This window comes from Ptiloglossa arizonensis, chromosome 7 (genome assembly GCF_051014685.1).
Source record: "Ptiloglossa arizonensis isolate GNS036 chromosome 7, iyPtiAriz1_principal, whole genome shotgun sequence".
In the NCBI taxonomy this organism is placed as follows: domain Eukaryota; kingdom Metazoa; phylum Arthropoda; class Insecta; order Hymenoptera; family Colletidae; genus Ptiloglossa; species Ptiloglossa arizonensis.
In genome coordinates, this window is record NC_135054.1 from 5,633,515 (window position 1) to 5,650,054 (window position 16,540).

A 16,540-nucleotide genomic window follows, 5' to 3' on the forward strand; every position below is an offset into this window, starting at 1 on the left:
AAAGTGATGTAAATAGATTTTTCTCAAAGTATAAAATAAATATAGAAAACGGAACATAGGTTCCGTGTCTATTGCAAAAACTTGCATAAGTTTTGGATACATGTGTGAACACTACAAAAACAGAAACGGTAGAATATTAATTTTTTAGAATACGATTATACCTACGTTAAGTGTGGTGTAAAAGTAGTAAAAATGGTACAGATGAAAAAATTCTACTGGAAAATATAAAGAAAGAAAAAATTTCCAAGCCTTTACGAATATGTATAGTAATATGTATACTATCTTTTAATGATTCTTTTTTCATACAGCATTGCTCAATTATATACAAAGACTTTGCTTGAATATACATATATACATGTGCAAGAGAATCATCGCAATCACTGTCTATGTTTCTTCAGTTTGAACGACTCTTTAATTTGAGCAGCTGAGGGTTAAAAAAAGAACGATAAGATATGCGGTTAGGATCCAATATCATTCACTGATCAAAATAAAAATTTGTATATAAAGTTCTGAATGAATTGCTGAGATTTTCTCGTCGAAAATAAAGCCGAACATGACTCTATTCAAACTATTTTTAATGATATAAATGATTTAAAAAAATGATTTACAAAACGTATAAATAAAAATAATCCGAATAGAGTTGTACTTACATAAATCCATTGATAGTTCTCTCATGAAGATACAATGAAAAATATACAAATAGTTAGTTTGTATTAGTGTTGTCCTAGAGATACGTGTGCAGCATCGATGTTACGTTCACTCTTGATATATCTGATTCATTCCCTTCATCGAATAGTTCGCACGTGGCTGTATTTTATTATCAGCTCGAAATAGAAAAGCATCGATTTCTGGAACGACTCTGCGACCAACTCTACTTTTATGCGTAAGTTTACCGATAGAGTAAAATATGTATATTACAGAAACTACCTTCTCATTTTCAATGCAAGTTAAATGATGTGACTACTATCCGCACTCTCTATGCACGTGGCAGTTATAGACAGAGCATTTGTATAAGAAATTAATTTTAATGCGAATAGTAAATATACTCGAAATGTATAGACGAAAAACTGCATAATTTTTACAAACAAATGGAGAAACTATCCGATTTTTACAAATGGGTCTAAGGACTGCACAATTTCGACAAATAAATGTATTTACAAAATTACATTTTGACAAATAAATACATTTACAAAATTATATAAGAAGAGTTCCAAAAAAAAATACAAGACAAATACGAAATAAAGACGATGTTTAAGATATTGTGTATGGAAAGTTCAACGACTTACAATACAAAGTACGTTGAACTCCTTTTTTTTATCGCTTATAAAAATATTCGTCCATGACTTCATTACATAATACTTTATAATCCACTTACTCGTACGAATTTTTATGTAAAGGATACCATTACCAGGCACCGACCAATTTTAGATGCTTTTGTAATACACAAAAAACAAATTTATTCTCAAGTTGCAGTCACTCAAAATGCAAATGCGAAATAACGAAAATAACAGAAAACCTGTTATTATAATAAGAATGAAACGACGCAAATTCCATCTTCGTCATAACGTAAATTGTTACTATTAACTCCAGAAATTGAGCAAAGAATTTCGCTTTTAAATAATGGTTACCGTCTTATTGCTACAATTGTGTGATTTTATTATACATTAAGTATTGTCAGTATACATTCTTGTAATAATCCGTGTGATACTTTATCTTCTATATTTTATTCCATTATATATAATTAAGTAATGTGTATTAATTTCAATATACTTTACAATGTGGACTTCTAAAGAGGTTTAAAAGTATGGGCCAAGTTTTTATGTTTAATCAATGTGTCTAACGTTACATATGTTGCAACTAAGTTACATCAATAAATTCCAAATCAGCAGGAAAACAACTTGCACGATTTAATGTATAGATAGTAGTCAACCGTGTTACACGATAGCATGCTAAAGATCAAGTTTTTACAAACAGTAAAAGAAGATTTAATTTTAGAACGTTTACGAAACTGTTCCACTTCCGAAGAGATTTATTAAATAACTACACCCTTTTAGTTTTTTACTTACGAATAATGTTGTAAACGATTATAACGATTAAATATTGCTGTTGTTTATCATGCAAGAAGGAAAACGAAATTACAACATGGAATAAAATAGCTTTTGATTTGAAGTTGTAAAGTATAAGAAATATTCTACTCCATTGCATATTCATATCACAGATGAGATATAAAATAGAGTATACTATTTACCGATTATCACATGAATGCGTAGGTGCGTATGCCTTGGGCCTTAGATACCATTTTGAAGCTTTAACTTACAAATATTTTTATAAGAATAAAACTAAAAATCTTTCAATTTCATTGTTTATGAAGTTCATGGTCTTTAAATGCCAATCGGTGACTTCTTACAGAATAAGGGTTAACTCATGTCACAAATTTCATTGTGCGTTATATTTCACGCTTCGTTGGTTCTGATGGTCCCCCCCCCCCCCCCCCCCCGGTCGTTGTAAGGGATAGCAATGACCATACAACGAATTACACCTGTGTGATTGTGCAACGAAAATTTACAGTAAACATTTCATCTTACGAGAATTGGTGTCACACAGAGTGTAAATAATACCGTCTTTGTAAAATATTAATAGTTCTGCAGCGACCTCTTCATATAAAAACGGTGATTCTGGGAACTATATTCAACCGAACCACCGAAGTCGGTAAAGGAATTAATCGTAGAACACTCGCCTCTGTACAACGTTTATTGTTCTATAGGGTCTATCACTTTTAGAAAATATTGTACCAATAAGTTAAATACATTCTCATAATCTTATGTAGCAATTTCCATGGCATTAATAATTAAAACAAAAAGGTAATATATACGTTATTTTTCTGTATTTTCCAGATATCTATAAGTAAAATTGCAAATAAAATAAAATTTGTAGCTGGATAAGCTTTTTTATAATGAATGTGTTGATAATGTATATTAGACTTTATGTAAAAAGGCTACTACTATGTATCAGATACAAGCACTCATTTAAGTAGGAATAATTAGTATTTAAATTTATGTTTTATTTCTAGGAAGCGTGGTACTCTATATTGAATTAAACTACTTCATATTGAAAACATAACCACCTTCTTAGTTGGTTCTTCAAACAGCAATCTAAGCTATCGTATGTTTGAAAAATGTAGATAATTAAAAATTCTGTATAGAAGGAAGGTGGCTGGGATGCGATTAAGACGAATTATATATATATCGATATTATTTAGTATGTAATTACGAATTGTGTCAATCATTAATTACATTACAAATAATATCAGCAAATTGACAGCGATTTTCCTCGTATAGTTTACCATAAGTGTAACTTGATTGTTGGGTATATAGGGTAGACTATGTTTTATTCATCCTATCAACTTTAGAAATGTGGCAGCTACGTAGATAACGGGATTTTCCTTCGAAAGGAAAACATGGGAATCGTAGTTTTTTCCAACGCCTTATCTCTCCCCTACGCGATATTTCTTATGATTAGAACAAGAACACTCTTAAATAACCGGAATTATAAGATAAAAAAGATTCTTCCCCGAATACTCATCGTACAAAGATAAAAATCGTTCACTCGCCGTTCACAATGAATGAATAACCTACAAATGTCGTATTGCGAAAATATTATTATTTTTGTATTTTTGTTTTAATAATAATTCGATCTTTATTAATTTATCCAGAAGTATGAACACAGTGGCCTTAAAAAGTATTGTGTTCGTCGTAACCGAAGAAAATATTCTACTTTGTAAATAAATACTTGGGTCCTGCACAAAATCTAATACAAATCTAGCACACCTAGCAGATTAGACCGATCCAAATTTCAATCATTTTTCGAATAAGTACCTGTTGCCATCCAATTTTGATTTGTACCGTATAGCATTGATATATAATCTTACTTTATTTTGAATCAATATCGGTGGTTATAACATTAAAATGGTATCGGGATTCGAAGACCCCCGATCTATGTGACACAATAAAGCATTACTCGTAATGTCTATCTTGTATCTCGTCCATGAATTTAACTACCGTAAAATGAACATATTTATTCGATATCTTGTGTGTTCGTGAACCCCGATTCATATAGCACAAAATTACATTGCCTGTAACGTCTATTCTACACAGATGGAATCTCGTCTGGGTTAGTTCCAACAGTTTTCTACTTACCATCGGTGTTACAAATTGTTTAAGCGGTTGATCAATTCAGCCGTAAGATAGCGATAGTTCCAAGTCAGTTTAATATTAAGAGAGGAAGATAGAGATGTTGACGACTCGTCTGTTAATTAAATTCAATAACAAATCTTATCTGACAGAGCCTGCTTTAAATTTACAGGATTATTTTGAGGGCGGGAAGATTCCGTTGTATGAAATAATTCTCATACTATTGGAAAGCTTGCAAGAATTCGACTACTGCTCGTAGTTCTCAGAGAAAGGAAGTATCGATATATCCGTGAATTCGTTCGCCCATTAGAAGACCTAAACTACTAGATGTTACATCAAAAGCGTTTCTTCAACGCTTATGGAGAAGTATAGAAGTTGAGAACTATAGGTACGTTCGAATATTGCAAATCCATAAAACACAGCATGGCGGATTTATTACACAACGAAAAGCAATTTTATGTACACAATTTGACGCAGTCGTAAAATCGTATGCTATTGGAAAATATTGAACTGCTTAGCGTGCTGTTTATCGTACGATAAGCAACGATTCTAGAAAACGTAATTTGCGAAGAATTTGTCACATGCATTTCGTAACACGCTCGATATTTGAAATTTGATGTAAATAAATGCGATAACATATAATAAAGATTCATTGATATTCTGTCGGTGTATGTTGCAACAAATAAAATCACATTATACGTACATATATTCAGCGAATTCAAAAGAAAAGTGAAACATTAATCTTCGTTCAAAGAATGACGAATACATATGTAAAACATAGATATCCCATGTATTCTTATTTCTTACGTAATATTTTATACTGCTACGCCGATAATATACATACGTATTTACTAAGCAAAATATGGGTTGTGTTATATCTTAAAAGCTTTTCTTTTCTAACCCTAACAATGTTAGAAAATACACTACTCGGAATAATTACAAACTGACTGCTCAAAGAACTACAATTTCCCTGCCAAGTAATCAACTGTTCAAAAGTAAAATATTAATACATTTCTTTTGTCGTTGATGTCCGTTTCGAATTTATCTAAAACAAAAACATCTAGTTTTTAAGCGCCTTAGAATTGTAAACGAAATTTTCATTTAACGGAATCATGAGATACAACTTCCACCGATTAAATTAATTACGGAATTAAATCGAAAGTGTGCCTTTGGGACAAATATTACAAGACAAAACGAGGAAGTAATATATTCTTGTAACTTCAACTAAAGACGAATACAATGAGGTATAACATTAAGGTTATTCAAGGTCGATAAAAGCTAGTGACGATAATAGTATTATTCAAAAATGGTGTTTGTAATGTCGATTGTGTGCTGTATAACCTTATAACTGTTAACTCGATCGCACATCTGATAATATCAGAATTAACTGAGGTGCGAGCTGCAGTGATCGAATGTCACATATAGTATCTTGTGGTGACTTAGTTGGTACTCCCTTGTACACAATATCCGCTCATGTTAAAATGGAGAATGTTTTTGGACAATGGCGTTAGGTATAGCGAACAAACCAGCTACAGTATTGGTTCACCGCTTCTAACCGAGTGGTTCCCAAACCTGACACGTACTTCATTTTTTGAAGTGAAAATCATTTTTTTCACTAAGGAATCCAAGGTGGGTATTTTTTGTGGAGTATTTATTACTCATCAGAATATTTGCACTAAGGTATTTAAAAGCAAATAAACATCACTGTGTTTTGTAGCAAACAACAGCATTATATCGCTGCGGGTAGTGGACACTACGAAAAACTGTCTCTGAGTACCAATTTTTATCATCGGTAACCTTTATCGACCTTGAATGACCGTAATGTTATCGCCTCCATCGTTCTATTCACCTAAAGAGTTGCTACGAGCAGATAAGTAAAAAAGTGTATAATTCACCAAAAAAAAAAAAAAAGAAACAATGATAATTTTCATATCTTGTAAGCAACTCCACGCCTAGATAAAGATTTGTTAATACCTTTCTCACATAGTTTCAGAGATATTTAAAGAGTGGACATTTTTACTGGACTATCTTACATATACAGAGTATCCTATTTAAGTTTACATAACAAAATACCTTGTAAACAATTAATTAAAAAAAGAAGATAAAACACATCCTTCGTGATTGTGAAAGAAACTTCGAATGATATTAATTTTTTAATTTAAGGGTATTTTTATGGTCATTTAGAAGTTAACTTTTTTTATTATAAATTGATATCTCTTATTTCTAAATTCTATTCTACGTAAAAATATGCATAACTTTTATCTGAAATATTTATTTGTAAAATCACCATTATCTAAAATATTCAGAGAAATATTTACAAAATTATTATAATATTACATTAATTTCTTACGTTTATTACCAATCCAGTGTAATTTTTTTTGGTACAAGAACGGCTTCACAAATGTTCAAAACTGTAACTTTCAAACATTTGTGATTCACTTTTTTATATTTTCTGGAGCGGTAGATGGATCGTGATATATTTTTCTTTAATGTAACCCCGTAAGAAATAATCTGTTAATGTTGAATCAGGTGACCTCGTTAGTCAGAAAACTGGAGGAAAAAATCCTTATTGTTTTGAATTTGATCTCACGCAATTCCGGGTGTAAGGAAAAACTGGACAAAGGGGGGACACTTGGCAACGTTCTTCCAAATGTTTACGTTTACGTCAACTAACGCGGTGGACGAAAACAAGAGAGAGGGCAACGAAGGGACAAAGCTAAAATCGATAGCGGTCAGAATAGTCGGTCCTTCGGCCTTTGGTTGAGGCGAAATTTTCTATGAACGTCAAACGCGTGTGCTGGACGTACACGTGACAGTTATCGTATATATACATACGTAAATATAGAACAATGCGAACGAATAACTTTGACCGAATTATATCGCACGTTGGATGATTAGAATACTCTGTTCATCAACGTGAACAAAATTCAAGTAATTAATCTATCAATGTTCTGAACACGAACATAATTAATTACTAAGAAATCGTACTTCCATTACGCGTATCAAATAACGTAAAAGGAGTGTCCGTACCACTTACATCTAAATAATCACACTATCATCGTTAGTTCCATTTCCACTGTGTTTACTTCTGCAGTAATAGAATTGATTTATTTTCCTTCGACAGTGATTTCTTCAGACTGGTTAAAAGAGACCTTTGGCTCTCGGGAACAACGTGACCTCCGAGGAAAAGTTATGTTTCGTACTATACGGAGGTTGACGTGAACTACTTACGATAGGGTCTGACAGAAAAGAAGCATGTGTAACAAATTTTCCTTAGTAACTGCTTTCGAAGTTTTCCGAATGAAATTTCAACGAAAATTTTTTAGTTCTTTTTTCTGACTGATATGAGTCTGCTATATACCGGCAGGCCCATGAACAAATACTTTATGAACAGAAACAGGCAGATAAAACCACGAATATTCTTTTAACTATAGTTCGCAATACGGTCTCAGTTATAAGAATTGCAGCAAGTTAAATTCTTTTTATAATCCAAATTTACAATTGCTGATGTACATTCGCTGTATATATTGCATTATTAGCATTGTTTTCATTATCAAAGTGTATATGGTTTGTAACATCCAATGTTATAATACTTAATTGAATCAAAATCATTATTCATTTGTAAAAATAATTGAATCTTATATTTGTAATTTATAAATATTATGTTTGCGATAAATCTATAATTCTTATATATTTTACTTGGTAAAATAAACAAATTTCCAATCATATTTTAGTATAAATTCATACTCTGCTTCGTTTTTTTATCAATTCTTTAATCGTATCGTGTAGTTCCATTTCACGTTGATTTATAGGAGTAAACTTTATTGTTGCCACGTAACTGAGCCATTTGATGTTATCGAGGCATTGAAATAATGCGTGCACAGTATCGTTACGGTCTGATAAAAACAATCCAGGACGAATATTGCTTTTTTAAGGAGCAAAAAGAAATTACATATTGCAACGTTTGCGACAAATCACTGTTTGTATGTTGTACATGGTATAAAGATTGCTTGAATACTTTTTCGAAAAATACTATTCAAATAAACTACTTGAATTTTTCCATCTTTTAAATATAATGGTAGTCTTCTATCGGTGACAATAATAAAAGTATGCATACAAAATAAAATAAATATGTGTTATAATTTTAATTATATAAGAAATCATGTAAAACATTATATACGATAAAATGAAATAAAATAAACTTTAATACTACTCTCATTGTATAAATTGTGTGTATAATTTTTACCTTTCTGCCCAAAAACAATTAGGCTGATGTCGCCAGTAGTTGTGTTTTCATCTCCGATATATTCCTACTGAACAAGTTGATCTCTAGAAACAATTGCAAATCATATAGAGTCAGACCCATTAGTTAATCTTCAAAGATTTGAAACTAAACAAAAAGTAGTCGTCCCCTTAAACATATTAGTTTGTTGCATATGAAACGAGTGTTTTATATACAAATTTTAAACACTTATAATTTTGTCACGAATGAAAACTACTTTTTTAGTGGAACTAAGCATCAACAGATTCGACGCCCTTTTATCAACAAGATGCAACTGCAAGTATTAGATATTATAAAAATGAAGCTTTCTGGTCACTATGAATTCCTTGAAGCTATTTTTTATTCTAGTTTCATTTTTAAATATTTTCCTCTTAAAGGTTTGAACAAATGGTAATCAGTTAGTGATAGATTCAGTGAATAGTATAGATGTGGAAGAGTTTCGTGCTACAATTAGTTCATTTGTCATTGTTATTGTCCTGGAACAATATTATGTTTTCCTAACACAATGTACAATACTGTTTATTTTTAAAATTTATCACTATAACTTTAATTTCTCTGTTTGATGATCAATCTTTCTTTATTCTCTTCATAATCAGCAACTTAATTTCTAGTGTATTTCACTTCATTAAAAAGTGACGCAATTTTCATACAATTTTGTATATTGATTCTTACATTTAGAATTCTAGTTAATTGTTTTTTTTCGTAAATACGTTCTGATTTATACTCTCATGTTTATTTCTAATTTTACGATGTTGTCTATCATTGCCCATTGTTTTAATTAAAACAAAAAAGAATACAACCTTTATGATATTTGTTCCTAGTACGTTTCACGGATCTTTTTTGATTAATCGCAATCGTAATATATTATTTTTCTCTAATTGAAACTATTATAATAAATGCAACTGAATGCCCCTATTATACAGTTAAAGTACGAGTTTCATACATTCGGCACATTTTTGACCTTGAGTGTACGATAGAATGGAGGAACTCATTAAAGTCGACGTAGTAAAGGTCAAATTTTTTTACTCTGCAAATTTTAAGATACCAAATACACGTGTGAATAACAGTTGTGTTTTCAGTGAGGATCTTCACAGTCACGTGTATTATCTGTACATGTATATCATGAATCGTGTGCCATGAATCGTCGATGCGACAGATCGAAGTGCGTTTGGGTTTATTGACAGGCATCTCTACGACCTGCTTCTCTTTGACGCAATCGCGTACATTAAAAAACGTTTATAGAAAAACAGAGGACATCGTCGGATTGCATCAATGTACAAGCATCTAATGCGTAGATTGAACGTATACGTCCGATGCTGTGACAGTCAGTTGCCTCTTACCTGAAACGAAAGCTCCTTTAATATCTAGGAGGTTCTTCTCGTCTATTTCAAGCCGCTGGCCTCTCGTCGGGCATCGATCGCGCAGTCGGTTTATTCTGTACGAAAGACACAGAAATGTATATCTACATGGAGAGTAACGGTTTGGTGCTACTGGTGGAACAGCGAGAAGAGAAAAGGACCAAAAGAGAAAACGACATCGAGCCAGCGAACCAGAGAAACGAAAGAGACGGTGAATACGTATCTTCCGCGAGGGTGGTGAGGAGTGACGGGGCTGGTAAGTTGTAGAAGTCAAGGTTAAGGCAAGCCACTCTTCCCTTTCTCTGTCATTCTTTATCTCGTTGGATCCATGCTCCGTTCTCAGTGTCATGTACGCGAGTCAGTGTCAAGGGTCAGTAAACTTCTGATTCGGACCACCTCACGTGCCTTTCCGCGCGAATATTTAAATTTTCCTACCAATGACGAACAATATCTATGACGATATTGTATCCATTTTCCTTGAATGCTTATGGGAAATTCCGCTGTGAGAACTGCGACGTTCTGTGAATTATTGCCCGTTCGTAAATGCCAAGTACTACTAAACAATGTCTGTCGTTTTAAATTATTTTTTATTTTGATCATCTAAACGTCAGATAGTGAGCAGCATTAACTTTGTTATCGAAAGGAAATGTTTCATTTAAACGGACGAACGAACTTGAAAATTAACTTCCTCGGGAACAAATTATTTCTATATTTTAAATAAAGACTTAAAACCGATGTTTACTAACGTCATATATCAATCTCTTGACGTTATTGCCGTGTTATGTCATTAAACAATTTAATTGTGAATGTGTGTCCATAAGTTTAGTGATTATTTCAGTATTTAAAATAATCTAACAATGTGTAAGTATGTACTGGTATCTTTAAAGAGATTAAAGAATTTAACGAAATATTTTAACAAACAGTTATTTTATTTTTGAAAATGATAAACGCTTGTTTATTTACATACATTTTATTTTTAGTTTTACAATAAAATGCTGATTTCGATATTTTTCGTACGTAGCTTTTAAATATTTTTAGTTCGCTGATGCGACCAATACCCTAAAACTGCAACAGGTCTACACTCGGACCGAAAAAAGAATCCATATGTGAGATAGGGAAAGTTCCACAAGCGAGAACCCCTACTCATATTGTCCCAGTCACCTAAATCATGGAATTATATTAAAAAATGAGTTTCTTCCCTCTTAATTATACGATATATTTATAGTTATTTATACTGTGAGTAAATATTAGGTTGGTATACGGAATGAGTAAAGAATTCTTTAATAATAATACATATCAATGTTTTTAAGTAAATTAAATTAATATACATGCAACTAGGTCTAACTCGCTCATCTTTAAACTCTATGATTTTCACACATAAATCCCGCGCAAATCCTGAAGATTGCTGGCTTACAACCAATTTTTTTAATCCTCGAGTACTATACCAGAGTCACTTTTGATTCGTTACTTTCCTTGAGACTCACACACACCACTAAATCTTGCTATTGCAACGACAATAATTGTCTGCGTACCTATAGTTCATCCAAAGAAACGAGATACCAATGTTTACATTAATGTCTGCGTGATCTGTTATATGGTCAGCAGCTATTGGTCTATTTTCTTCGACTCCAGGAACGACTTTTATTTATCAATTATAATGGGATCTTTGAACGGTTTGAAAGAACGTTTGAAATTTACACTACATGACTTCTTTTGCGTACTTGATTCAATTTGAACCGTTTAATTTCCCTCAAATGATTCGATTCATTCGAACGGTTCGATCTTTTTTAAAGAAACCCAACATTATTCAGTTGATGATGGTGGTGGTTGTAACAGTAGTAGTAATAATAGTAATAGTAGTTAAACAGCCATTCAGAATAAACTTCAATAAAAAAAATTACTTTTTCTAACTTATTTCATTAATCCCATTATTATCCTATATTTATTATATTTTTTTAAAAAGTGATTGTTCGAAAAAATAGTTGCTTTATCATATGTGCCGTTGATTATACAAGTAATATTAATTGTAAATCAAATAATTTAAATTATAAAAAAATACAAATGAAGTTTAGAAAAAATGTTCTACGTAATCATTGAGTCCTCGTCTCGTTGGATGAACTATACAACGATGAATGTTTCGACCTCAGTACGTATTGGTGTAATATTCTTAAGGAGTTCGACTTTCGAGCAAGAGCAAATATATCTGCATTAGGAAATATCGGTGTGAATTAGCAATAACTCCGGTATAGGGCTGTGAAATCCAGACTCGAAGGGTCAGTTCAAGCACCCACTCGATCCCTTCTTCTTAGTCTCAAACACTTGTCTTTCGCATCCAACTATACGATCCATAACGCGCTATATCTTTTACGCTTTTGGAGCCTTAGTATTGTTTTAGAAATAAAATGATGCATAGTCAAGGTAAATCTCGCTGACAAGAATTGAAGTATAAAAGACTTCCTGCGTCTGAAAGGCTTTCCATTTATTTTAAAGGACTGTCCTCCTTTTTAAGAAAGAAGCATGATTTACGTTAAGGGAGTACGTAGTTATTCGTGCTAATCGGAAATATGTATATTCTAAATATTAATGCAGATGTTTCAAATCTGTGATCTCACGTGTACAATTTGTTGGTGTTGCACCGACTATTTTTGTTTCTCTTAGAAAACTATAAATCTTGACAATAGCGATGCGGTAACCGACTGAGGACGCATGCCGGGTTGCATTGGTAAGGGTTTTATACCAAGTGCTATTCCAAGTGATCGAAGGGTAAGGCCAATGATAAATTAGCAGCTGTTGCTTTTATGTAACACCGTTAATTCCATAACGCTAAACTTCACATCTCGTACAGGCCTTGGATTTTTCATATGTCGTCAGCATCAGTAAAAGATACGAACTCGTACAACTAGCTTGTTATACTGTCCTTGCGGCAATATAAAGAGTAACATAATAACACGAACTGCGTATTTCATTACATTGAAAATGTAACCATCTATGACTAACAAAAAATAGAAGCGTTAATTTCTGAGGTAAGAGTATGTAAATGTAAATAATTGTAAATATTAAATAAGGTCACGTAATATTTGTATAGCATATGATAATTAAACTGAAAATTAAATTTTTTGAATATAGTGCTATACAGACTGTACATTCTACGAATTGAAATAACATGAAAATATTGTATAAGCATTAATTCAAAACACTTTTATCTAAAAATTACGACAAAATTTAAAAAATAAAGAAATCAGTAATTAACTTGCTATTTGCATTACAATTCGAAAACGCGCCGGTTATTTTTATCTAATCTATATTCAAGTCATCAATTCTTTATAGAAGAAAATCATTTTATGTACATAATTTCTCATCCCTTTATAAAAGAAAATCATCGCGTGTACATACTATTCATAAAATTTAAATCGTTTAGCAGAGTCAACTGAGAAACGTTTCTACACCGAGGTACCTATAATGATTTTGACATCGGTTATCAGCTCTTAACGTTCTCGAGCCAATAGATTGAGATATTTATAATTGACACAAAGCTTTTCGAAAACTTCTTGAAGAAGCATTATTAAATAAATCACATTGTTGAAATAGAACGTCATGCTCTTGCTACCTTTTGGAGAAACGGTGAAATAAATATATCATACGTAAATAAGAATGGAGTTTAATAAACACGAGATAATGTGGTATACATTTATTAGGGCATCATTGCTGATGTCCTATTACAGTCAATCGAGTATGGTGACACTTTAATTTAAGATTGTACAATATAGCGACAGTTCTTGATACTAAGATATGTTACGTTGATGACTCTCCAAGAGTTCAAGTAGTAAACATGATTCGAATGAAAATTGGATTAACATTGCCTACCTGTTCTCGTATCGTAATGCAAATGAATAATAAACTTCTTCTTGGTTTCTTCATTTTCGACATTCTGTAACAACAACTAAATGAAACTGTTTCAGATTTATGTTTACACAACACTTCCATCTAATTTTATTTGCAGAAAACACGGTCACAATTTGATCGTTTAATTTGGAAACACCTTGTATAACAGTTTAGTCACTCGGGTTTCTTGCCAGCATAACAGAATTTTCGTCACATGTCCGCTGTCAAAGAATCAAAAGAGTTAAGGAGTCTTCCACGCCTCTTGTTGAAACACTAGATAAATTACTATTATCTTATATTATGAATTACTATTGGATAGTGTCTACGAAGAGAGAGTTTTTAATTAATTTTAAAGACCATTTGTTTTACATCTATACTATTCCAAGGATTTATGTTTTAACAATAAATATTTTTAAATTTAAAATTAAACGTTTAAAATGCTTTTAGAAACCGAAAGTAAAAATAAAAGAAGAAAATATATTTGTTTTTTGAGATCCCAGCATTTATACAACAATATTTTGCAGATTTAGTTTATATAAGCTATATACTATTTACTGATAACCGTAAACATGTAAGAATATTTTATAACAAATTTTAAAAAATGTAACTAATAAATATGAATTGTATTTGAATGATGAGGTAGAATGTAACTACTTATATAAATTGCAGTAACTATACTTGCTTTAATCGAAATAAGTCACAAAACTCCGCTAAGATCAAGTGGATCCTACTATCTCTTTACTTTTTGATACGTACAGTACGCTGATGCAGAGAACACTGGCAATGAGACAATATGTGCACAGTAAATTAGTTATGTAGGTAGGGATGGGTAATCTGTTGTCTGAAGGCCACATGCGACCGTTCTAAGTTTTCTCTATGATCTTTCCTCATATTTTGTAAATTCTGCACCTTTATTGTGTTTATAAATTATACACTCTTCAAATCTCGCATTTATTTTAATTAATTTAGATTTACGAAACACGATACATTCCTTCTAAACAAAATACTCGTTTGCAAACGTTTTTGCTTGCACGAGCCCTGCATCTTCTGTCCCTCGTCTACATACCCAATACTTCAGAAATGTCCTACAGAGAGAATTAGAATATTAGTATCGGTATAAAATCGACTTGAAATCAATATGATGTTTTAAATGCAAATTTTTCTCGTCCCTTGAACCAAACCGAAAGAAAAATACTTACATATATGTATATGTGTGGCGACCCCTGCAACACGCATGACACCATATTGTATACAAATCCTCGAGTATCGAGGCATTTCAAAAAACTTACAGCGGACGTGTCACTCATCGATACCAACATCGTTGCGTGTCGATATCGATGGCAGTTCTTAAAAAACGAAACACTTAAAGATTCGTTCTGAGAAGAATCGAACCATCCAACGAACTAGGGGAATCGAGACACCGAGAATAAAGAACGTTTTTTAATCGTAACCATGGAGTTGTTTATTCCTCCCGTTACCCACAAAACTGATGACCCCGATGTGATCCGTCACACAATGTCAAATATATTTTTTTATTAACGACCACGTAAAAAAGTTTTCGCTAGTGCATGTTGTAGAGTGAGGAACATCGAATCACCAGGAATGACGAGTTCTTCATCAACGCGAACGTCACACTTCCCTCTGCGGAGATAGCTCGCTTGTCTGTTCGCGTCCCCTAGTTCTGGAAGAAGAACCCGACACGTAGTTTCCACGATTGGAATCCCAATTCGTGATAGCTGAAATCACGCAGGATTCCATCAAGTATCACTATACGAGCGCGCACTTAAAAAGTCAATACACCGACGCTCGGTGAGCGATATTATGAACAACCCAGCAACGCAAGAGATATTACGAGATGTTGATGACAGAGTTGATCCGTCACCTTTCGGACATCAAGAAGCAGAAGATACGGAAACTCTTGGAAAATGAGGAAACTAACGACTGAGAACCATCAACTTTTCTACGCCAAGTGCAGCGTCTTGCGAGTGATATGGTGTCGGATGATTGTTTGAAGGCACTGTGGTTGAGACACCTCCCCACGAGTTTGCAAACAATATTAGTAACGCGAAAAATGATCCAAAGCGAATGAGATCGGCAGGGGTGACAAACCATTGGAAGTTGTAAGACTGTAAATAGTAGGTTAAGTTGTACGTACATATGTATAATACATATATAGTGTACGTGGGCCATTGTAATCCCAACTTTTTAAAGCCATCTTAAAAGTAGATTTTGTCAAATTCTGCAAAATAGGTCTCCGTTTCGACGATGACCTCTTCGTTTGACACGAATCTCTTTCCGCCAAACCATTTTCTCAGGTGTGGAAACAAACAGAAATCGCAGGCAGTTAAATCTGAAGAATAGAGTTTTACTGTGACGATTACAAACATGTGATAGTTGATAGCTCTCCCATGCCCAATTTTTCACGTAAAATATTTTGTACGCGTTCAATTGATATGTTTACATTCGTAACAACCTTTCTGATCTTCACCTGGCGATCTGCTAACACGACATTATGGATTTTCTTGGCTATAACCTCTGCAGTCACCTCAATCGGACGACCTGGACACTCTTTAACAAGAACGGATATTCGGTCGTTTGAATTCATTGAACCAATATGTAATATTCTTGTAAACAGTATGTAACTTCACTTTGATTTCCTTGCACGTCTTCGCAACCAAAAAGAGGAATCGAATCACTGACCGATATTACTCTTTTTCCATGGTTGGAAACAAACACAAACTTGTCTAGTTTAAACAGGTGCCACAACAAAACTACTCGATAAATCTATCTGAAATTTTAACAGACTTCGTTCGGCAGATAGGGTTAAA

At 32.8% G+C, this 16,540-nt stretch overlaps 2 long non-coding RNA genes across 3 annotated transcripts; one reads left to right on the plus strand and one right to left on the minus strand.

Moving 5' to 3' along the window:
- Positions 1 to 9,668: 9,668 nt before the first annotated feature.
- LOC143149245 (uncharacterized) lies at positions 9,669 to 14,163 on the plus strand. Of its 2 annotated transcripts, XR_012992728.1 has the most exons (4): positions 9,669 to 10,086; positions 12,489 to 12,593; positions 12,676 to 12,853; positions 13,831 to 14,163. It is a non-coding gene; the product is annotated as an uncharacterized LOC143149245 (long non-coding RNA). The 2 variants fall into 2 exon arrangements; XR_012992729.1 differs by lacking the exon at positions 12,676 to 12,853.
- On the minus strand, positions 13,506 to 16,476 carry LOC143149246 (uncharacterized). Its single transcript, XR_012992730.1, has 2 exons — positions 14,395 to 16,476; positions 13,506 to 13,933 (listed from the first exon to the last, which is right to left on the minus strand). It is a non-coding gene; the product is annotated as an uncharacterized LOC143149246 (long non-coding RNA).
- Between the last annotated feature and the right edge of the window lie 64 nt (positions 16,477 to 16,540).